We start from the raw sequence: 20,872 nt of genomic DNA, 5'->3' as shown, positions 1-20,872 counted from the left end.
CTACAGTGACTGTCTCTTTCAAGTGCAATGACAGAACTGTTCTCTTTGAAACATCAGCTCTTCTGGGCACTTATGTACAAAATTCAATTCTAGACACAGGGAGTTCAAAGATGAATCAGGCATTCACTTTGCCCCTTAGCAGGATTCATAAAATGGTCTAACCACACTGCTACCTTAGAGCAAGGATAATGTTACTTGGGCCACAAGTAGAAAATGTTATGAAAATGATGAGTAAATTAATGATAGGAATCTATACATAGGACATCACTTTTTTTCCTCCATACTCACCCATATCTTTAGGAATTTCCATCCCTTTTACCCATGTCTCCTCTCCAAAGAGTGTGGGAAAATCCTCTGAATTTTCATGTAGCTTCTATTAGGTTAATTTTGGGTTTCAATGCCCAGGTTATTCTTGTACCTAGAAATACATAATTACAACCCTTTATCATTGGGGGGGGGCTTCAGGGATCAAAATCAAACTCTTAATTAATATAAAATGAAGAAATAATCCTTTGAGGTAAAATAACTTGCTCAGATCACATAGGAACTTCTTTGTCTTTCAAATTGTTGTACCCAATGATTGAATGAAAGTCCTTGATGTTTCAGAGTAGAATTGAAATCTATGAATGGACATTTGCTCTAACATTTAAATTTCAGATATAAATTGTAAAGAATTATTTTGAAACATAGTCCTTAAAATTATTTCTTTTAATGAACCCCTCTTTTATTTTTCCATCTTAAGTATGCAAATATTTCACTTTTTTACCCTGTTTGACACTCCAGGCTTTTTACAAATGGTTCATATGACTTCCTGGTGGCTCAGAGGTTAAAGCGTCTGCCTCCAACATGGGAGACCCGGGTTTGATCCCTGGGTTGGGAAGATCCCCTGGAGAAGGAAATGGCAATCCACTCCAGTACTCTTGCCTGGGGAATCCTATGGATGGAGGAGCCTGGTAGACTACAGTCCACGGGGTCACAAAGAGTCGGACACGACTTCACTTTCACTTTCACTTTCACCTGACACTTGATTTTATTTTCAATAGATTTCACTACCTTCAGTCTTGCTCCTCCCTGATTCCTTTTTCTTGAGGCAGTCAGGTATATTTACATTTATTTATTCCCCAAAACTTTTCACGGATTTCCCAACTACTTAACAGAATTTAACTTTAGCTTGCAATACCCTAGAAGACAAGGTTATCTTTCTTTCTGTCTCTCTCCATGTTTCCCTCTCTTTTTTCTTTTTTATCAAATATATACTTAGTTTCTTCTATGAATGATGGTCTCAATAAATGCTGAATACATTGATTTCAAAAAAAAACAGGCTATATTATTATGGAGAAAATCATAATCTTTTTGAAAAGTATTAAAGATAACAATGGAAATGACACCACCCTTATGGCAGAAAGTGAAGAGGAACTCAAAAGCCTCTTGATGAAGGTGAAAGAGGAGAGTGAAAAAGTTGGCTTAAAACTTAACATTCAGAAAAAGAAGATCATGGTATCTGGTCCCATCACTTCATGGCAAATAGATGGGGAAACAGTGGAAACAGTGTCAGACTTTATTTTTTGGGGCTCCAAAATCACTGCAGATGGTGACTGCAGCCATGAAATTAAAAGATGCTTACTCCTTGGAAGAAAAGTTATGACCAACCTGGATAGCGTATTAAAAAGCAGGGACATTACTTTGCCAACAAAGGTCCGTCTAGTCAAGGCTATGGTTTTTCCTGTGGTCATGTATGGATGTGAGAGTTGGACTGTGAAGAAAGCTGAGCGCTGAAGAATTGATGCTTTTAAACTGTGGTGTTGGAGAAGACTCTTGAGAATCCCTTGGACTGCAAGGAGATCCAACCAGTCCATTCTGGAGGAGATCAGCCCTGGGATTTCTTTGGAAGGAATGATGGTAAAGCGGAAACTCCAGTACTTTGGCCAACTCATGCGAAGAGTTGACTCATTGGAAAAGCCTCTGATGCTGGGAGGGACTGGGGGCAGGAGGAGAAGGGGACGACAGAGGATGAGATGGCTGGATGGCATCACTGACTCGATGGACGTGAGTCTGAGTGAACTCCGGGAGTTGGTGATGGACAGGGAGGCCTGGCGTGCTGCAATTCATGGGGTCACAAAGAGTTGGACACACTGAGCAACTGAACTGAACTGAACTGAATGGAAATGTAAACCATTTACATGGGTTGGAATATTGTAAACATCCTAACACTGTAGAGAGATCAATTTCCTCCAAGTTGATGTATAGACTCAATTCAATTGCAGCAACTTTCTTTGTTTTGTTTTAATCTTTGTGGAACCTCACAAAAAGATACTAGACTTCATATGTTAAAGCAAATGACAAAGAATCTCCAGGTTACATCTAAAGACAAGTTTGAAAGATCTGTCTTAGTAAAATAAAAAAATAAATACAGCTTTAGTAATAAAAGGAATAGAAAATTGAAGAATAGAATAGAATGTGATCCTAGACAAGGACTCACACAAATGTGGAAACTCAATGTATAACATTTGTAAAATGTTAGATCATTGGCAGAATAATTTACTCTTTAATAAATGGTGCTGAGACAATCAGTTATCTGTATAGAGTAAAACAGAAATTGGATCCCTACCTCACACTGTGTACAAAAATCAATTTTACCTAGGGGAAAGGCAGTTTATAAAATAATATCTTGGAGAATATCTTTATGATCTTAGGCAATGAAGAGTTTCTTAACTAATATTTTAATGCTTTAAACCATTAAGAGAAGGATAAGTATCTATTTGTTTTAATACTAAGAATGTAGTATGACAGTAGAGTCCATAAATACAAGAGAAGCCAAAAATTGGGAGAAAATATCTAATATCTCTAACACATATAACTAAAAAAAAGTATCCAGCATAATAAAAGAAATCAATGAAAAAAAACACAAACCAATAGAAAAAGTATTCTCAGAGTAGAGAATTACAAAAATGTAAATTGAAACCCTAAGGAGATATCACGTATTATGCACCTATATTGACATAATTAAAGTCTTTCAAAGAGTTCCCGGTAACCAAAGCTGGAACCATTTGAGCGACAAAAATAAATAAAATAGTATTAAATTATAACTAAGGTTTAAAATAATTATAGATAAGTCTATACTGATACATGGGGCTTCCCAGATGGCTCAGAGGTAAAGAATCTGCCTGCAACTGTAGGAGATGCGGGTTTGATCCCTGGGTTGGAAAGTTCCCCTGGAGTAGGAAACGGCAACCCACTCCAGTATTCTTGCCTGGGAAATCCCATGGACAGAGGAGCCTGGCTGGCCACACTTCATGGGGTCACAAAGAGTTGGATACAACTGAGTGAGCACGTGCACACACACACCCACACACACACCACACACACACATATGTTGGAATGAATAAGTAAATGCATAAAATAGATTTTGCATGAAGAAAAATTCCAAATGATTTATGTAGATACATCACCCTCAAGGAATTACAACATGCCTCCAAGAGTATGATATGGAAAGGGTAATTTTCAAGTGCAGAAATCTGACAAACACTACCTGAGCCAGGTGATCAAGGTCAACATCAAGAATGAGAAGTGATGTTGACAGCATGCGCTCTTGATATGATGTGATAAGAATGGCACTTTACCTCTGTGGTCTTTTCCCAATAATGCACAGTCCCACTGTAATCATGAGAATATACCTCAGACTATTCCCAATCAAGGGACAGTCTATAAAATACCTGAACAGTATGCCTTCCCCCAAACTGTCAAGATCACTAAAAACAAAGAAAGTCTGATAAACTGTCTAGCCAAGAAAAGTTTAAGAAGAGTTGACAAATGTAATGCAGATGGCAAAGTAATGAGTTTCTTGGAATAGAAAAAGTAGATATTAGGTAAAAACTATAAAAATTTGAATAGAGTATGGACTTGCATTAATAGTAATGTTTCAATTATTGGTTCATTAAATGTTTCAATTATTGGTTCATTAAATGTAACTTTTTCTAAAGTTACAAATAGAAGAAACTCAGTGTGGGAAATACTGGGAATGCTCCACACGTTTTCTGTAAATCTGCAATTGTTATAAAATGAACTGTAATTAAAAGAAAAGCATTTCAGCATCAATGTTGGTATAGATGTGGATCTACTCAAACACACACACACTACTGTTTAACCAATATGTTATAACCAATTTGGTGTATTGTTATATATTGTTTTGTATGGACGTGAGAGTTGGACTATAAAGAAAGCTGAGTGCAGAAGAATTGATGCTTTTGAACTGTGGTGTTGGAGAAGACTCTTGAGAGTCCCTTGGACTTCAAGGAGGTCCAACCAGTCCATCCTAAAGGAAATCAGTCCTGGGTGTTCATTGGAAGGACTGATGTTGAAACTGAAACTCCAATAGTTTGGCCACCTGCTGTGAAGAGCTGACTCATTTGAAAAGATCCTGATGTTGGGAAATATTGAAGGCAGGAAGAGAAGGGGGCAACAGAGGATGAAATGGTTGGATGGCATCACCAACTGAATGGTCATGAGTTTGGGTAAACTCTGGGAATTGGTGATGGACAGGGAGGCCTGGCGTGCTGCAATTCATGGGGTCACAAAGAGTTGGACACGACTGAGCGACTGAACTGAACTGAACTATATATTGTTTTAACCAATATATTGTGTATATTGTTTTAACCAATCTGGCAAATACCTTGGCATTACTTAGTAAAGTTGAAGATGGGGAAGCCCTATGACCCAGACAAATAGTATCTGGGATAGTCCCTAACAAAACAGTTGTACTCTTATACCAGGAAACACACGTGAGATCATTAACAGATACCCAACAAGAGTAGACTATAAAAATCAAGGTTGGCTAATCATGCAATGAAGTACTATATATCAGAAAAATGATTGAAAGACTGCTATAAACAATAATATGTATCATTCTCAGAAATGACACAACAAGCCAAAAAACAAGTCATGGCAAAATATAATTGTGAACATTTTATTAAGTAGATTTGATACCTGCTAGATTAATCAGTATATTGTTATGGAGATCTATGTGTGGTAAAATTATAATGAAAATCATGGGTACTCTAGGGAAAGGGAGGCAGTAAAAGAGGAATACACAGGAGCCTTCCAAAGGACTGAGAGCTGGGTAACAAGCGTTTGTTGTATCATTATCCTTTAAATCATACACATTTTCACAAATTACATATTTTTTCCTACTCAAACTTGCTTATAGCAATTAGATGGGAAAACTGAAAGAACTTTTTGGCCAATCCAATATTTTAAAAGTGCCAAAGTGACTTCTTAACTCATCCCCCAAAGCCCAAGGATTGCCCTTGCATGCCTTCCTTCTGTGGGAACAAGAAATGCATCAAGAGCCTCAGCTATGAATCTAATAACTAAAGAAATGTACTTATGTTTGTCGGAAATTGATTCATTCTGGTGTTTTGGAAAGAGAGAAGAGATGCTTCTAAGTAGTTCAGGGAATAAGCCTTGGCTGATAATTCTTTTTAAGATGACAACACTCTGTTCCTGTACTTGATGAATGAGGATCGTGCCCATGGCACTTAGATTTTCCAATAATGGCAAGTTTAAAGCCAAATGGAAATGTTCTTAGAAAGAGAAACTTTTAAGCAGTGAAATGGGGAGAGTGTACGAGAAGAAAAAAGTGAGAGCTATTAGATATTTTAATTCTCCAATATCCATTTAGATTGTTCTTAAGTTTCTACAATGCAAGTTGTTTGCATCTTCAAGAACAAAGATCATGCCTGAACTGCACAGCACCTGTTTGCAGAGTCACTCATCAGTTTCTTTGGTCCAAAGGTAGAGCACTTAGCCGGAGAAGGCAATGGCACCCCACTCCAGTACTCTTGCTTGGAAAATTCCATGGGTGGAGGAGCCTGGTGGGCTGCAGTCCATGGGGTCGCTAAGAGTCGGACACGATTGAGCGACTTCACTATCACTTTTCACTTCCATGCACTGGAGAAGGAAATGGCAACACACTCCAGTGTTCTTGCCTGGAGAATCCCAGGGATGGGGGACCCTGGTGGGCTGCCACCTATGGGGTCGCACAGAGTCAGACATGACTGAAGTGACTTAGCAGCAGTAGCAGAGCACTTAGCCTGGCCTAATCAATCAGTACCAGATTCTCCTGATCCAAAGTGACTGCTAATTTGATTCCCATATTCCAAAGGGGATCAAACAAAAGTGGTTATTAGTTGATTTGTTTATAGATGGCATATAACTCAATTCAAATCTATGCATTATAACAAAACTGGCTAGAGTTTCTGAGAAAGGGCTAAAAGAAACTGCTGCTGCTGCTGCTAAGTAGCTTCAGTCATGTCCAACTCTGTGCGACTCCATAGACGGCAGCCCACCAGGCTCCCCCATCCCTCGGATTCTCCAGGCAAGAACACTGGAGTGAGTTGCCATTTCCTTCTCCAGTGCATGAAAGTGAAAAGTGAAAGGGAAGTTGCTCAGTTGTGTCTGACTCTTAGTGACCCCATGGACTGCAGCCTACCAGGCTCCTCCGTCCATGGGATTTTCCAGGCAAGAGTACTGGAGTGGGGTGCCATTGCCTTCTCCGGCTAAAAGAGCTAAGGAAGTATAAAACCTGGAGTTGATGTGGCCAGTTGACTAGGTTGAAAGAGGAAGCTGAGAATGCAACCTAAATTGAAAAAGGTGACTGAAAGGTGTAGCCAAACATCAGTGATATACGTTGAGTCCTAAATTAGTTGTACCTGATGATGGAATCAAAAGGCTCAAGAAAGATAGCATCCTAATAGATATCTGTTATCTCATCATGGCAGGAGCAGGAACTAAAACAAACGGAGAGTCAAAGCAGCCTGGGAATTGGACAAGATGATCCAATGTTGAACTTCTGAATATTTGGTTCTAGGGCTGAGAAATAGAATGAAAACTCTACCCATTTTCATGATTACATTTGCTCTCTAATCTCTACTTGGACTGGTGGAGCAGACAGGCAAAAAAATACTGTTTTCACAAAGCTCTTTCTGTTTTAAGTTCTTAAGTGAGAATATGAATTGTTTCAGTGCATATGGTAAAGGTATGTAGCAAGGTCTGAGGAATCTGTATTGCTTGTTTTTCCTGATGTTAAATAAGCATATACTGGATGCCTCCTATGAGTCAGGAACTTCCCAAGCCCAGATAAAACTGTAAAATGTACCTCCTCTCTATTCTCAAAGAACAGAGACCATGGTATTAGTGACTAGAAGCATGCATTTTGACTTCAAATCCTGACGGGCTTCACCATTTATTAGCCACCTAACATCTCTACCCTAATAGCTCAGTTGGTAAAGAATCCGCCTGCAATGCAGGAGACCCCAATTTGATTCCGGGGTCGGGAAGATCAGCTGGAGAAGGGATAGGCTATCCACCCAAGTATTCTTGGGCTTCCCTTGTGGCTCAGCTGGTAAGGAATCTGACTTCAATACGGGAGACTTGGGTTGGGAAGATCCCCTGGAGAAGGGATAGGCTAACCACTCTAGTATTCTGGCCTAAAGAATTCCATGGACAGTCCATGGGGTCACAATGAGTTGGATATGACTAAGCGACTTTCACACACACACACAACATCTCTACAGCTTAGTTTCTCCACTTTTAAAGCAGGGTTTATAATTGACCCTACCTGATAAATGTCCTGTAACGATTAAGTGAATTTTTATATATAAAGCACTGAGAAAATTACCAGGCACACAGTTACATTATATATGTGGTCATCAAATAAATATAAGTTAAAAAATATAAGGAACTCTTACTCCAAAGGGCATGTTTCACAGAGAGAGAAAAATACTGTTTTTGAATGTTTACTATTTTTCATGTGCTGTGCTCAACATCTTATTTACATGATAATGTTGACGTCTTCCATGTTGGGTGATATTCAAAAGGAAAGTTATACCTCAGTACATATATGATGAAAAGTCCTTTCCAAACCATACCATCAGTATTATAGGTTGTTACCAATGTCCTGGGGGAGTCAGTGAAAGTGGAGCCTGACTTTTAAACTTTTACCTGAACTAAGGATATTATCTACGAATTTAATAAGTTCTTCTTGACTTTCTTTGTGATTTTATGCCATAACTGTGGTGCATTCAGAATATAGAACCTCTTCTGAGCTAGTAGAGTTTATTCCTATAAAACCCACCAGCTCATCTTGGCTGTGAAACCATGTCTGAGTTTTGCTTGGGCCTCTTGTGCCACCTCTGTGTCCATGTCTTGGTAACACTTAATCAACACCCTAAGACCATTCTCCTTGACATTCACCTACCAGGAGAACATACCTATTAAATACTCCATCTCCCTGCTGCTTTCAGGACATTTCTGTTATTCTGAAAGGTACTGCTTTTCATGTGCCTGCACTCTGAAGGAGAAGCTGAGCCTAGCTGGTCGTCCAAGTGCCAATTGTGAAGTTATTATCTGCTGCCCTGAGGCAAGAGTGGCTGGCAGCCCCTGATGGCAGCCCCTTCATGGGGGCTCCAGGTTGCCGTAATTGACTTTCTTGCCTCTACTCCCTGCCTTAATGAGGATATGCTATGTTGGGCTTCAACCACCCACAACTTTTCAGTGGGGCAAGTTTCACTCCATGTAAAGTTGATTAAGCAAAAGCTTCAACAGCTGAGCAGAGGAGTTTTGAATACAATGAATCCTGTGGAGGCTGGAGCTGGTTGTCCTAGTGCAAAAGTCACAGCTGCTAGCTCAATGCGGGGCTCATAGACAAGGAATCAGGGAATTTTGCCTTCAATGTCAATTTTAGTCACTGGTCTCCATTTTTTCTTGATTATCAAGACTTGAAGTTGTGTATGATCTGTTTTCCTGGCTCCCACTGTGTATTTCATTCAGTGCATCAATTGAGACTTTGTCTGAAATTGTCACTTTGGCCACAGAGCTTATGGACGTACTATTTTAATAAGAATAAATATTTATTCAATGCCTTCTGCATTCCAACCAGGAATTTAAGAGTTTTAGCTCTATTAGCTTTTTTATGGTTCATAGAAACTCTATGATGTTATAGTGAACATCATTCCAATTTGCAGATGAGATTAAGAAATCAAGTCACATAAATAGGAGATGGCCCTAGGCTTGAAATTTAGGTAGTCTGCTGTCAGCACCAGTAAACTGAACCACAAAGCCTTAAAATGAAGTGTAAGGACTGTGGGCTTTCATATCCCTGACACTAGCCCACCTGCGGCACCCCTCATTTCCCCCACAGCCACATCCTCCTCTCAGATTTCCCTCATATGCCAACTGTTTCCTCAGCTATAGCCAAATGTATCCCCTGGTACAGCATACCTGACCCAGGATACCCCAATCCAATTCTGTGTCAAGACTTTGGAATAAGAAACACAGTGAGTTACATGAGCCCATGGGGGAGTCACAAGATCACATGGAGATGAGGTGATCTTGTGACCCTTTAAGATGGCAAGGCCAGAGGACCATGAAGTCCACTCCTCCTAAGACGACACCAAGTCTACAGCTACATATGGAATGACTTCCCCTGAAAAACAAACAAACAAAACAGCAACAACAAAATACCCCTAAGAGCCAGAGGAGCGACTCCTATGTATCACATGGGGGCAAAATGGAGGAGTTTTCCTGGAAGCAGGTGGCAGAGGCTGGGGCACCATCTGGCCAGTAATGCCATCCCAGTGCCAAGACCCACAGTTAGGAGGAAACTCTATACCCAGAGCTTCCTGAGGACTCGACCTTGAACTCCACATCGAGCACCCCAATTTTTAAGATCTACACCTGGGAGACAAGGCTCTAAAACATTCAGTTTTGAAAATCCGCTGAGTTCCGTGTCCAGGAGACACACAAGGGTATGCGGATCTGAGAAAGGCATGCAAAGGGCTACAGCCTGGACTTAGCCGCGTCAGGTCCCCGTGGAAACTGCGGTTGAGGGGTGCCAGAGGTCGTGTGGAAAGAGGCTCCTTTGCTGTTTCGGAGCGTCAACCTGAGAGGCAGGTGTTGATGTGACACACGTCGAGGTCCCGCTGGCTGGGCAGCCCTGCGGAGGGGGCGGGTGGGCGGTGTCATCTTCACCCCGCCCCCCCACCACCCGCCATAGGCGGGGCTCCTCAGCGCCCGCTCGGAACCTTCCACAGCAGCCCCTGTCAGGGTCTCTCCGGTCCAGATTTTCGTAGCTGCCACCAGGGTACCCATGTACTTTCCTTGTTCTGGTGACCCAGTGGGGTCCCACAGGCTTGTCGCCCACGAGAGAAAGTTCTTCAACAGCCGCTACCTCCAGGGCAGGGCAGGAGGCGACAGATCAGGAGCTGAGTCCTTCTCTGTGAAAGAGGCCTAATTTTCATCCCCATAGTGCAGCCTGACAGGCGGCTTCTAATTAGACACGTGGTGAGGGCAACTGTGATCCTTTCCAGAGACTTCCCGAGGCTGTTTTCTGCACTCCCTCAGCTGCGGTGCTCCATGCACCGCTCTGGGCAGGGTGTACACTCTGGAGCCTCACGGGACTGCAGCCACCAGAGACCCAGTTTGTGGCAGGCAGAGCCCAGACTGAGGACTGAAACACACCTCCTTTTTTATCCCCCCCCCCCCCCCCCCGAGAAAGAGGCCTGTTTGTGAGAAGCTCCAGCCTGAGGGGAAGCTCTCACATCCAGCATCCCCGCGTGAAGAGGCTGCGCTGCCATCTTGGCACCCCCTCCGCCCGCACGGCTGTCCCGGGAGCCACACACGGGAGCTTCCACACTCGTCCGGAGCCCCGGTATTTGTCACTGCCCTGGAGACACCTCCAGACGCCTGGTTCTGGCGACTTCTGTTCCCGCCCGCACAAGACCGTGTCTATGCGTTTGTAGAAGAGCTGCCGCCTGAAGCTGAGTTTCCTGTCAGCCCCCGTCAGGTGCCCACGGAGACCCCCGCCGCCCCCATCAGGATGCTGACAAGTATGGTCACAGCCTCACCCACTGGGAGCCCAAAAAGTAAAATAGGCTGCTGGCCGGTCAAAAAAGCCGAGAGACATCCACTAGCCGGGGCCGGGCTGCAAGATAAGGGCCATTGGCGCGACACCTCTCTTTCTAGACCTGAAAGGTGGCTGCTTCATCTCATACACAAAAACCAACCGGGAGAGTCCAGCAACATGAAGAAATGGAGGAATATGTTCTAAATGGAAGACCACATGGAAAAGGGGCTGGAGTGGCATCTTTGTATTTCAGAAGCACTGGCAAAATGCATTTCCAGAGAGAAGTATCAGAAAGGAAATAAACAATGTTCCAGTGGCAAGTTTCACAAGATAGAGAAAAAAGGGGGGGGATAGAAACTCCATGTTTACCAGCATCCTTAATCCTAGAAAAGAGAAGTTAATCTGGGAGAAGAGAATGATGAGGATGTACAGAGATATGAAGAGACAGGAAGACTATGAAATCATAGATCACCTCCTGGAGAAACTCCAGCTCTCATGTGAGAGTCAGCTACACCTGCCCTGTTTCTTGCCATGTGGTTCTCTGTTTCCTCTGTAGATGTCAAATAAAGTCATCTCGACCTTAAACCAGCTGAAATGACCATTCTCTTCAGCCACAGGACATCGGACCAAGATATTCAGGAGAAAATTTGGTAAGTATCTTGATTTGATCCCAGTATTCCATATTGAGGTTAATTCTCCAAGATTAAGAAATATAATTATGCTATATATTTTCTTGATATTTAGTGGAATACTATGTTTTCAGGTTTTGACTTCTACCTTTTGGCATGTTTACAGAATCTTGGTTATTTTTGGACACTCAGTGTTTATTTACCTTGTTACTGGGGTCAGTCTCTCTTAGGTTTTAGCTGGGGAGTCACTCACTATCTTCATTTCGGTCCTTCAGGTTGGGGAAAGTGGAATGCCCAGTTCAAAGGGAAAAGATTATTAGGGATTCGCACAGCCCTAACCCAGGGGATTTGATGAAGGACAAACTATTGACCTAAATCAGTTCAATCAGTAAAAGAGAGTAAAAAGTGTAGGGAATATTGGGATAAAAATGCTCACACTCTGGCTGACAAAAGTGAGTCAGGAGGGAAGGAGACCTAGGATCACCAGAGCTTGCTTTTTGGCCTCCCTCAAGGGAAAAGTCTAGGAAAAAAATTGTTCTAGATGAAGGGGGAGATGAAAAAATGTTGATTGAGTCCTTGTAACCAGCCATGCCTGAACCTGTATTTTTTTCCTGGATTAATTTATTTGAGCCATGTTTTTAACTTTTTCTTTTCTATACCATTTAATTTGGAGGCATTCTCACATTATATTGGACAATGTGAAAAGAAAGATGTGATGTAATGTATATACTATGACTCCATTATCATAATATAATCCATGCCAAGAAACCATCTCCCTTTCCCCTCTTCCTCTCTCTCTTTCCTCATCTATCCAATTATGGATGGATGCACATCAGATTTTAAAACACTGATTACTTAGGGGTGTTTTTGCTGCAGGTGGAGTTAGAGGAAGACAGAAGAGGTGGGGATAGTTGTGAGGAATTATCCTGTGATGGTACCTGATTTATGCAAAACCCCATAGATGTGGATAGAAACATATGATAGTATCATCAATAAAATGTTGATAGTGATTTGCCCAGGTTGATGGGACTTTAACTGATTTTTATATATTTATACTTTAATATATTTTAGTATTTTAGCAATAAGAAGATATATTCAAAAGAAATATGAGTTATACACAGAAAAATATGCAATGTACTAGTCAACATTTCCTAATCAACTGTTAAGACTTAAATTTATTAATACTCCTTTTGGTAACATAAGTTTAATAATGCTTTAAAATGATTCCTTGGAAAATGTGTTAATTAAACACTGGAGTCAACAGAATTGAATGCACTTCTTTATGGACTACATATAATATGAATGTATAATGTCAATTTCTATGAGAGGTTATTTAGCATTTCCAAATTTACTGGACCATAGAATACCCCAAAGAACTTGTATAATATGGAGTACATTTTGGGAAATACAGAAAAAACAAGAAGGAAAGAAATACTAAGCCTTCAAAGTTGTATATCCTGTAGTCACATCAAAAGATGAAATAATTGCCTGGTGTGTGATCTTGAATTAGTCATGTGCCTTCCTCATGTCTCATTAGTCTTATAAACCTCCTTCCCAGGGTCACTGTGAGAATCTTCTGCAATAAATGTGATGTCATATTGAAAACAGTCTGTGAATTTGTGGGTTACCTATATCATTTTCTCTTATGATATGTGTTCTACAAACCCACAAAATAATGTAAACAATTTCAATGCATTTCGTGTTATTTTTTATACCCTTCCCTACTGTGGCTACCACACACACTCACATATATACAAATATAAATATATTCACATTTTTTTCTGTTCTATTTTGAAAGAACAACCATTGCACTTTTTATGTGGACACAAAGCATAATTTACTCTGAGACTGAAAAAATTAAAACCCCTGAAAGAAGTAGTCAACCTTGTGTATTAGTGGAGAAAGGGAAATGACAAAAACAGTTGTATTGTTTATGTCTAATTTAATAAAGCCAAACAAAAACGTACTTAAATTAAGCAAAAAGATAAAGCTATTCTGACTCTGAGTTGCTTTACCAAACCAAAGCAAGAAATGCTGTTGGTCCCCCTTGAGTGGCAAGAAATACACCTGGACACCTCAGAAACAAAGAGCAGCATCCTCTCTGCTTCCTTACACATCATCTTTTTTCCTTCCTTCCCTGGAAAGCTTCTTTTGCTTTGCTCTATAAATGAGGGAGGCTCTCAGTGTCTGAGTCTCAATTTCTTTAATTCAAATGATGAAGCAAGACACTTAACTCTGTCAGCTCCAATGAGAAATTCCCAAAGGAGTGGTTTTTATTGGTTGGTGCAGTTTAAGTCATTGTCCACCCTGATCCAATGAGCCATAGGCATATAGCAACAAATGGCATTAGTGCCACTTATGCCCACCATGTAGGTGGGTTGGTACAGAGCCCAGGGAACTGTGTTTGTGTCCTGTGCATCCATCCCAAAAGACACAACTCCAAGAATATTGGAGTGGGTTGCCATTCCCTTCTCCAAGGGATCTTCCTGACCCAGGGATAGAACCTGGGTCTCCTGCATTGCAGGCAAGATTCTTTGCTGTCTGAGCCACTCTGCACCCTTTCAAACCTGTGAAGTATTGATAAGATGGAGTTGGGGCTGCAATAACAATCTGGATCCTCTCCCCCTAGTTCACATCTCCCCAAATGTCTATAGAGAATATGGTTAACTAGTCACTATGGCAGTGGTACTGGAGCAATAACTAGCTAATAAAAAAGGGAAATAATCCAACATCCATTTTATTTTGGTTTTCAATGTATTTTATGACTATTATTTTGGCAAAAGTATTGGTAGCCTATACTATTCAAATTAATGTATATTTGCCATCCTTCAAACCAAGTACATAATACCATAGGCATTTGTAGTAAAAAATAGAGTTGTGATTTGTGACGCAGGATCTCTAAAATTTTTTTAAAAATTCATTGATAATGTGCACTTACTGAAATAAATTTATTGAATGCCTATTATATGCCAGGCATGGGGCTTTACATGCAATATCATATTTAACTTTTACAATAATCTTATGAGGAAAGTACCATTTTATTCCCATTTTGTAGACAGTGAAACTGAAGCTAAACTCTTAGGTAACTTGATGGATTTTAGTACTTAATGCATTGGAGCCCAGATTTGTTTGGGTTTGGTTTGGGTCTCGGTCTGAGCCCTTGGATTCTGTATGACCTTAATAAATAGAAAGTTTATTTTCAGATAATTGATAGGCAGTTGAAAGATGATTGCTTTGAAGGATAGTGACCTGAGACTCTGCAAAATTGGGAAAAAAAAACTCTCAGAACTCAAGTGAGGCCTACATAGTACTTGTTATAAATTCATATGTTGCCCTTGGTCACTCTTTCACTGACCCAGTTTCTGCAGAGGCTATGCTTTGGCCACTTATTGGCTAATATCTGCTCTTCAGAAAGTTCATAATTTATTTCCTTCATTGCTAACAAGTGGACAGGGAAAAAAACAAGCAAACTATAATTTGCACAAGAAGCTTCTACTGTAGATGATCCTAATTTGGAATCAAGTAATAGTGTGAAATAAAACAGATGAAGGAACAGTGCCCAGCATAATAGTTTTGTGTCACACAGGAAAGATAACTTGGAAATAAAACCAGATTCATCGCATGAGGTTCAAGTCTAATGAGGTGAAGCTTTGAGATGTTATGGAAAAATTCCTCAGGAAGTATTAACATCAGAATATTAGAGTGTTGTGTTTTTTTAGTGCTATATTAAAGCAGTCGCTCTGAACATGAATCACTTTAAGGACTTTGTTCCATATAAACAATTGGTCCTGCTACTTTAGTTCACAGTGAATAATATAAAATGTTAATAAACCTTTTAAAACTTCAGAACTAGCAGTATATTCAAATAATACATTTTATAGCTTATGGTATTTAGAAGGCTAAATCAGACATTATTGTTTGTATTTAATGCTAATTGAGCTGCTACAAATGCAGAAGTCCAAACTCCATTTATATGGATGTTCAGTTTTATATTTAAATAACTTTTAATGCTTGCTAGTTGGTTTTTTTCCCTGTGATGAAATTATCAGAGTTTTAAATTCAAGGGACTTACAATCATAAAGGAAATTAATAGAATACTTATGTTTTCCCCCTAAAAACTACACTAATTTAGTCCCAATGTAGTTGAAGCTATGCCTTTTAATGGAGCACATATTAGATTTTTTAAGAGTCTATATTCAAATCTCCTGATGTGCTAAATAATGTATAAAATTGCCTACTGATTATCTATGAGTAGATTATTTATTAAGTAGAAACTCTGCTAATTTAGTATAGCAGATAGATTTTTCTTTTTTATTATTCAGTTTTTTGAGCTCAATAAGGCACAGACTTAGAGTAACCAGGTACATTTTTATATTAAGTAAATACAAATTCAAATATAAATTATCTTTAAGTTATCTTCTGTTGGAACCATGGTACCTATAATTATCAATATTTGTATATTCAAATGGAAGCCAGTGTTCTTGTATTTTTAAAAGCTTCTCCCACACCAAAAACTATTTAGATACAAGATTGTACCCAGATATAATTTCTCCCAAACTTACTATATTAACTAACTTGCCTTTTATATTTATTCTTAAAATAAGTGTCTAGGATATCATATTGTTTGGACACACCTTAAGTGTTCTAGTATCAACTCCAACCTGGGAGGTGGGTTCTCCCACACTACCAGACCAGTAGAGTGTCTGAGAATTTAAATCAATTCCGATAATATCTATTTGAAGATAGCATCACATTCAACAGGTTAAGAGTTCAGACCTACAGGACTGCTCACTCACCGCCCCCACCAACACACACTTCAGATGCAGGTGGCAAGACAAGGTGCTACCTGTCCTTCTGACCAACCCACTACTGATCGGAGGTTCCAGTGCCCTCCTTCAACTCAGGATGCCAGTTGCAAATTCAGGTTGTCACCTGTACATCTAACTAACTGGCTATAAATAAAGGTTTCCATGACTTCCTCCTCAGATCTGATTAGCTAGAGTGGCTCCCAGAACTCAGAGATATGTCTTACTTTCTGGATTGCAGATTTACTAAAGAAAGATACAACTCGGGAACAGGCAGATGGGAGAGATGAACAGGGCAATGCGTGGGGAGATGGTGCAGAATTTCCTGACCTCCCCGAGAGTCATTCTTTCATCACCTCTGCTTGTTTCTCAACCTAGAAGCTCTCTTAACCCAGTCTTTGTGGGGTTGAGAAGCTTTAGATCCTTAATGGAGGCATTATTTAGAGGGATGATTGATTAAATCTTTGGCCATTGGTGATAGAAGTCAATCTTCTAGTCCCTCTCTCCTCCCTTGAGGTTCTGGATCAGAGAATGAGAATGAAGTTCCAGTCTTCTAATCACACAGCTGGTTCTGCTGCTGCTAAGTCACTTCAGTTGTGTCCGACTCTGTGCGACCCCATAGACGGCAGTCCACCAGGCTCCCCTGTCCCTGGGATTCTGCAGGCAAGAACACTGGAGTGGGTTGCCATTTCCTTCTCCAATGCATGAAAGTTCTGCTGGCCATCAATCCCTATCCTAGTCACCTAATTAACATAACAGAGACGTCTTTATTGCTTTCAGACCTTAGGAAATTTCAAGCTTTTTAGGATCCCTATGCCAAAAATTGGACAAAGACCAAATATGTATTTTGCTGATCAGGGCTGGCTGCCCTGCAATATACCAAAGTGGTGCAGAGAGACACTGACTCTGTCTGAGAGCAGGAACTGAATGTCCCATGTGAAAGGTGCTCTCCAGGCTTCTTGAGGTAGAAGGACACCCTTATTACCAGAGACAGGGAATTCAGGCCTACAAGCCTACACTATAATTTCCAAACATACGAACCTTCAAGTGGTCAACTTCCAAAGATGTGAATGTGCGTTCACACGTCCAATCACTTGTTCATTCGTGTGTCTGGTGTACATTGTCACATGTATGCATCCTCTACAATTGACTGTGCTTTTGTGTATTGTACTGTAAGATTAAAAAGGTTTTACTTTTTGTTTTTCATATATTATTTGTATGAAAAGTATTATAAACCTATTATAGTAATGTACTATATAGCCAATTGTGTTGGTTGGGTACCTAGGCTGACATTGTTGGACTTAAGAACAAATTGGATTTAGGAATGCTCTCTGTACGGATTTCATTCATATGTAGAGGACTTACTGTATACACAAACCTTGTTACTTCATTTCTAATTTACTATCCAAGCCCAAACCTTGCTTAAATTTCTTACTAATTAGGCACTCAAACCTAAGTTTCTTTGTCCTGTCAAATCCTTATACATTTGTTTCTTTGTATAAAAAGATATAAGAGCTGCCTGCTTCTGGTTACTCTCTGAGCTTCATTTTATAATTACAAAAAATTAAATTGGCTTTTATCTTGTTAATATGTCTTGTGTGTTAGTCTACCCACAAGAACTCAAGAAAGGTAGAGGTGGACACTTTCCCCTTCATGACAATTTATTATTATGTATCACAATATCACATACACATACAAATAAAATCCCTGGACAAAGACATGTTAACTCTTAAAACTGAGAATTCATTGAATAATTCAAAGCTATGATCTGAGCCTTAAGATTTATAGACTTTTCAGGAAATGTCATCCTACCCTTTCATAATGTGCTTTTTTTGGAGTATAGCTGCTTTATATTGCTGTCAGTTTCTGCCATATAGCAAAGTGAATCAGTCATATACGTACATACATTCCCTTTTTTTCAGGTTTCCTTCCCACTTAAGTCACCACAGAACATTGAGTAGAGTTCCCTGTGCTATACAGTAGGTTCTCATTAGCTATCTATTTTATATATAATAGTGTGTGTGCTAAGTCACTTTGATTGTGTCTGACTCTTTGCTACCCCATGGACTGTAGCCCTCCAGGCAAGAATACTGGAGTGGGTTGCCATGCCCTTCTCCAGGGTGTCTTCCCAACCCAGGGATTGAACCCATGTCTCTTAGGTCTCCTGCATTGGTAGGCAGGTTCTTTACCACTTTCAATGGCAACCCACTCCAGTACTCTTGCCTGGAAAATCCCATGGATGTAGAAGCCTGGTAGGCTGCAGTCCATGCGGTCACTAAGAGTTGGACACGACTGAGTAGCTTCACTTTCACTTTTCACTTTCATGCATTGGAGAAGGAAATGGCAACCCACTCCAGTGTTCTTGCCTGGAGAATCCCCGGGACAGCGGAGCCTGGTGGGCTGCCGTCTCTGGGGTCGCACAGAGTCGGACACGACTAAAGTGACTTAGCAGCAGTAGCAGTGCCACATGTGAAGCCCATATATAATATGGGATTGACATATGTACACAATTACGTCAATCCCAATCTCTCAATTCATCCTACCACCTCCCTTTCCCCGTTGCTATCCATACATTTGTTCTCTGTGTCTTTGTCTCTATTTCTCTTTGCAAATAAGATCATCTGTACTATTTTTCTAGATTCTAGATAAAACATTAACATACAATATTTGTGTTTCTCTTGCTGACTTACTTCACTCTGTATGACAGCCTCTAGGTCCATCCATATCTCTGGAAATGGCACAATTTTGTTCTTTTTTATGGCTTATAATATGCTTTTGACTTAATAAGTTTTATTTTTTAATTTAAATTCATTTTTAATTGAAGGATAATTATTTATAATATTGTGATGGTATCTGCTATACATCAACATGAATCAGCCACAGGCATACACATGTCCCCTCCCTCTTAAACCTCCCTCCCCAGCTCCATCCCCATCCCACCCTTCTAGGTTGACACAGAGCACAGGCTTTGGGTTCCCTGCATCATACAGCAAATTCCCACTGGCTGTCTGTTTTACATATGGCAATGTATGTTTCAACACTATTCTCTCATGACTTGGCCATTTTAAAAGAGCAATTCCAAGTTATTCAGAAACTAGACACTTCTAGTGTCTAGTTTTAACATAGTGTCTAGTTTTAACTTCTAGTGTCTAGTTTTAACTTCTAGTGTCTAGTTTAATATTAACATATTAATATTGAAGGAAATATCTGAGTTATTTAGAAGCTAGACACTTCTAGTGTCTAGTTTTAACTTCTAGTGTCTAGTTTAATATTAACATATTAATATTGAAGGAAATATCTGAGGACTCTGTTCTATGACTGAGGACAAAAGACATGTTCCTGTAAAAGATGGCTTTATTTTGGCAATTCATCCCATGGAGAATCCAGAGTCATTCCTCAATTGTAAATACAGGAGTCTGTCATCAAGGCTATGGTGATTGGCAGAGCATTGCTATCTCTTTTCACATATGGTACTGTCCTGCAAGCTGGGTGAAATACAGGATGACTTCCTGTTTTCTTTCAGGAAAATTTCGAATATTGCGTACTGTCCTTCTTTGCATCCTAAGGTCTCCTCAGCCCTGTCTGAATTCTGGAATTGCTAGTTTGTTTCATTTTAAGTGAAACCTAAGACACAGGTTACTGTGTTTAGGAAAAAGTGTTACCTAAGACACATGGTGCTTTTTAATTTGAAGAGTGAGACAGTCTGTGTTTAAAATCTGGAAAGTTTCTGTCTCTCATTATTACATTAGCACATTGTTGGTAACAAACAGTGAGTAACTTGGTTTCTTTGCTGAAGTCATTTTAACAAATGTGTCTAGCTTAATCTGTTTCTGATATCCGCTTTTCCATCCACTGCCCTATCCATACCTAGACACTTGCTTTTCTGGAATTTCTTTACAATCTGTGAGTCTTACTAAAGAAAAACTACCAAATGCACCTGGAATCTAGGTGAGAGAATCAAGAAAAAGAATGAGGCAAAGAATTAGCAAATGAATCCACTAATAAAGTGAAGTTGGTTCTCAAGTTTCTTTTTGAATGTTTCCAAAATGGGATTCCATATCAAGGACATTGATGGATTTATTATGTAAGAAACTGTGAATGATTCTCTTATTTCTGTAATAAGACTCAGAAGCCGAAAAGGCACAAATCAATAATGCAGTTAATAAGCACTGCTTTCATTTGAGAGGTTATAAACACATGATTCTTACACTTTTGACATTTCCAGAAAGTTGAATCATCTGATTAAATCTTTGGTGGTTTTGTATCTGGCAAGACAAATTCCCTTTCCAAAGCATGTTTTAGTACAGAAAGAATAAGTAATTTTTACTTCCCTTCTCCTTGCCCTACAGCCAGCAAGTATCTGTCTATATAAGAAACCATCAATAACAGCAATTTTCCCTCTGTGACCCAGTACATTTTCTTCTGGATATTTACATAAAGGTTATTCTCATTGAAGGTGGACGTCTTGGTAGATATAAGAAACTCTATCATTATAGATAATAATAGTAAAAACATTTATTAAGAACTATTTGCCAGGC

This window comes from Bubalus kerabau, chromosome 20, assembly GCF_029407905.1.
Source record: "Bubalus kerabau isolate K-KA32 ecotype Philippines breed swamp buffalo chromosome 20, PCC_UOA_SB_1v2, whole genome shotgun sequence".
Lineage (NCBI taxonomy): Eukaryota > Metazoa > Chordata > Mammalia > Artiodactyla > Bovidae > Bubalus > Bubalus kerabau.
The sequence above is the reverse complement of the archived record's forward strand: the minus strand, read 5'-3'. Positions refer to the sequence as shown.